Below are 4,587 nucleotides of genomic sequence, written 5' to 3' on the forward strand. Positions count from 1 at the left end.
GGGACTGAAGTTTTACAGAGGGTCCAAAGCCAACTACACTCCCGAAGAGAAGGAAATCTTGGCCACTTATGGAGAAGTTCAAGTGGATTGCCCTCATCACACAGCACGCCCATATTGGAAACCTGAATCACCCTGGAATTTTGGCAATAATTACAAACTGGCCAGAAGGTGAAAACTTTGGTCTCGCTGACAAAGAAGAACAAGAACAAGTGACATGGGCTGAAGAAGCTCCACCCTACAAGCAACTGCCAGCAGAAGAAACACGCTATGTTCTTCTTACTGATGGTTCATGTTGCATCGTAGGGATGAACCAGAATTGGAAAGCAGCCATACGTGAATCATGATTTTAAAAATTTAAGATTTTAGCTGAGTGTTAGAACCAATTCTTATTGAAGTCAGATACACAAATAACAAGTTATGAATTATTAAATGCTTAAGCTAAAGCTAATTGTTATATTATGAGCTCATTTGTAGAAAGAAGTGGAGCAAGTGAACCATTAGAGGAACATATTGAAACCAGTAGAACAATGCCCAGCACATGGACTCCATGTTAATCCATCACAAAGCAGGGGGCCTTGGATCGTGCCAGAGGGTCACAGAGACCTGATGAAGACCTTCATCCCTGGGACCACTGACCCAGATTGACACCATGGACCCAATCCAAGAGAAGAACTGCACACATGTGAAGGACTAATAACCTCATTTTAATACAAAGCGGGAATGAGAACTACTAGAGAATATGTATTATTTTGGGAAATAAATAGAAGGCAAAAATCCTTGTGTGGTGCAGTCACACATTTCAGGAAACCTTCCCCCCCCACCCCCAGAGTAATAAATAGACCCACTGGTGTAATAAGCATACAACTTTCTAACTTTAACTAGTTAGAGAGTGTTTGTCCGTGATTTTCAGTTTTAATGATTCAGTAACAATGCCTATAGACCCAAAATTGACTACATTTGGGACTGCACAAAAGATTCTGGTATTAAAGAAACAAAATAATAAGAAAGACCCCTTGGAAGAAGCAAAAATGATTTATGAAAAAAAAAAAAAAGCAAATATTGAAGGATAGAAAAAAAAAACTGCTCAAGCCAAATTATTTGTAAAAAGGGAAGAAAGAGGAGTGTGAGAACTCAGCACATCACTCCAGATATCCAGAGTTACTGAGAGAACCCTTGGGGGGCTCGGAAATCCTACAATGTTGCCAGGAGCGTCTGGTGGCTTGACTTCGATCCCTCTAGGGATGTGACATCTGTTTGAGGACATGAGAGTCACTTGGGAGTGAATGGTGCAGGAATGATGTATTTACAGGGTGAAATAGAGATTTTAGGGTTTTGGTACAGGGGGGTTATGGAGACAAGATGGAGGGATCAGGGCGTGTCTTGTCCTTCTTCTTTCTTCTTCTTGTCATCCATTTTCTGTGGTGATGTTGGCACTTGGGGATTGGTTTATGGTGAAGGTGCACTTGCCAACATGGGTGAAAAGTATTGGGGAATAAAGGTAAATATCATGTACGTAGATTTTAGTATAAAAAGACATGACCGCCCCATGGGAGGTCAGAGTGCCCTTGGTTGCCTTGCAGATCAGACCTCTGCTGGGCAGAAATAAAATTCTGTAGATAAGAAATAATAAACAATCTGAAGACTGAAAAACTGAAGAGTCCAGACTCGTCCTTTGAAACGCGTGCCACCCAAGAACCACACTACCCGTGTCTGGGCAGAGACAGACAGCCGACCGGACAGAGGAGGGATTGTTATAAATGCATATTATATTGTTTGTTTTTTGCAAATATCCAGATGAATGTTGTATGTAGAATGTTAAAATAGCTTTGCTTTTGTTTCTGCTATTAACAAAACCTTAGACCTAGCAGTAGTGGTAGCTGATCTAGTTAGGAGTGAACTGTCTGTTTGGTCGGGATAACATCCAGTGAACATGTCATGGGCACCCTGCTATTGATATGCCAACTATCAGCATCTGCCACCTGAAGAAAGTGTGGACCAAGGCCCAGAGTGGAAGTGATCAAGAGAGGGAACCAAAACCACAGCCCAGAAACACACATGCTCTAAAAAGGCAGACCCGAGGAGGAGCCATGCTAAACAGTTCCTGGAATATGTAAACTGGATGATGGATATGAATATGCAACAGGTTGATGTAATAGAAACAGTATAAAAAGGGCGTTTCCCAAACTATTAGGGGTGTTCTTGGATTAGTGCCAGAATGCACCCAGTCGTAATCTTTGTTTTACTGTCTCCTATTGTCCTTTCTCAAACTTTTGAATTTTAACAGGAAATGAACCGTGTTTTTCACAAGGGAATATGGAACTTTAACATATATTGGCCCCTGGTTGCCAACTGGTGGTCTTAGTGGGGCTTATAAAACCGGATTATTTTCTTTTTTTTAATCTACTACGTTTCACTATGGGGCTATGCTCTTTGATGGCTTTTCTCACGATCTTTCCCCTCCTTCGCTTGCTCAAGGCTGCAATGAGTTCATCAATTTCATCTTCCTCGGAGCTGCTTGAGCAGGAGCTCTCCGATTCGGCTGACCCTGTTGTACCATATAATCTATTTTGCCTACCCCCGATCCCAGGAAGCCCCACGCAGGATTTGCTGCGTCTTTTAACCCGGGCTGCGCGTCCGCCGGCACCGGTGACGTCATCCCCCGAAGCCACGCCCCGGCGTTCAGGGTTGCCATGGAAACTGACAGGGCTGGGAGCGGAGAGACCCCTCCCCCCATGGGCGGGGCCCTCTCCGCCCTCCCGATGCGAGGCTCCGCCCCCGGCTCCTCCTCCTCCTCTCGGGGCGGTGCCGTGGGCTGTGCCCGCCATCCATCCCCTCCCCTCTCCAGGTGCGAGGCTCCGCCCCCGGCTCCTCCTCCTGGCCGGGGCCGGCGCCATCCCTGCCTGCCCAGGCTCGCCTTTCTCCTCCTTCCGTGCCCGGGGCCCCGGCTGAGCTGCGCCTCCCCCGCCCCCCGATCGTGCCGGCGGTGGCGGCGGGGGGGGCGCGCCTTGGCCCGGACCCGACCGACCCCACCCTCGGGGCGGGAGCGACTCGATCTAAGCCTTCTTCCTCCTTCGTTTTACTTTTGTTTGCCACTATTGGCTCTTTTCCCCTTTTCTCCCCTTTTCCCTTTCAGACTAAGGGATGCTCTTCCTTTTGCTTTGCTGCGGGGCTCCGCTGACACGCTGACACCAGAAAGAGCCTCGCATACTCCAGCTCACCTGAGCACCCCGAGTATTTATCCTCGCGTCTACGGGAAATCAAACTTGATATTAATCTCTTATCCCAACTACCAAACTCGGGCCTCGTCTGATTGTCCTCTAGTTCATACCGCGGCCAGATCTTTTCTGAGAGTCCAATAAGCTTGCATTTGAAAAACAAGGCTCCCCCGGTAAGGGCTCCCCAGTTTCTCAGTGCTAATCCCAGGGGACTGTTTCTCGGGATATTATCACTACAACACTCGCAGCAGAATATACACACGGAATTTTAACAGTTCTGAGTAGAAATTAAAAGACCCAACGAGCGAGAGAAAGAGCGAGATTCCAATCGCGGCGCTCCGGAGCGGCGCTGCGGGAACGATCCCCTGCGCCAGCACTGCCGGCCCCAGGCCAAGCCCAGCCCCGCAATCCAACCCCGCTGCTCACAGCGCCCGCCCTCCCCGAGCCCGGGGCGCAGCGAGCACCGCACCCGCTGCGCTCCTGAGCACAAAACGCCCCTTCCCACCGCCCCCACCCGATAAACGCAGCGCCCCTGCAGCCGCTCACGCCTCTCTCGCTCCTGCCGAGCTTCTCGGCCTCCCGCACCCTCGGCACCGCACCTGGGCCCCGCCAGTGCCGCGGGCTGGGGGCAGCAGCTGCACCTTCCTCTGCCTCTGCTCCAGCCTTGCCCGGGTGCCTCGGCTCCCTTCGTGCTCGCCACAAACTGATGCCTGCACAAGGCTGGCCTAGAACAGAGGCCAGACGCGGTTACACAGTAAAGCAGGCATTTGTTAAAAGGCCTCCATGGATACACCTTGGGCAGAACGAGAGCCCAGCCAGGGCTACGCCCAAGATGAACCAAAATGGCCCCAAAATGGACGACCGGTCACGAGGTCTGGCACTTTTATAAGTTCTGCTCCATTTGCATATTGGGGTTAATTGTCCAATTATACCTTTAGCTGATGAAGTCCCATCCTTCTTGTTTTTCTCTCTTCAGTCCACGTTGTTTATGCTCTTGGGCCTGAGGTTTGGATTATTTGTCCTTGGGTTCCCAGCCAGAGCAGGAATTGTTTTGTCTCCCTGCTCTGTGAACAGAGCTCAGCATCCCTTAATATGAAGCCCAGACCCACAGAGTAAAGCAGCACAGAATCTGAAAAAGAGAAAAGCCAAAACCTGAGGCATCAAATCCATGGGACCCCCCCCACTCAGCAGACCCCCCCCCCCAGCACTCCCCAGGCCCCCCCATCGATTAAACCCCCCCAAAACATCCCCAGGCCCTCCTCCCTCGGCCCCCCTGTGCCCCTGGCCTGTGTTCTCACCTGGGAAACTCCAGGTGAATCTTTGGGAATTCTCAACTGGGAAGCCCCAATTCCCTTGAAATCTTACCTGGGAC

The sequence above is a fragment of the Molothrus ater genome, chromosome 33 (genome assembly GCF_012460135.2).
Source record: "Molothrus ater isolate BHLD 08-10-18 breed brown headed cowbird chromosome 33, BPBGC_Mater_1.1, whole genome shotgun sequence".
In the NCBI taxonomy this organism is placed as follows: Eukaryota; Metazoa; Chordata; class Aves; order Passeriformes; family Icteridae; genus Molothrus; species Molothrus ater.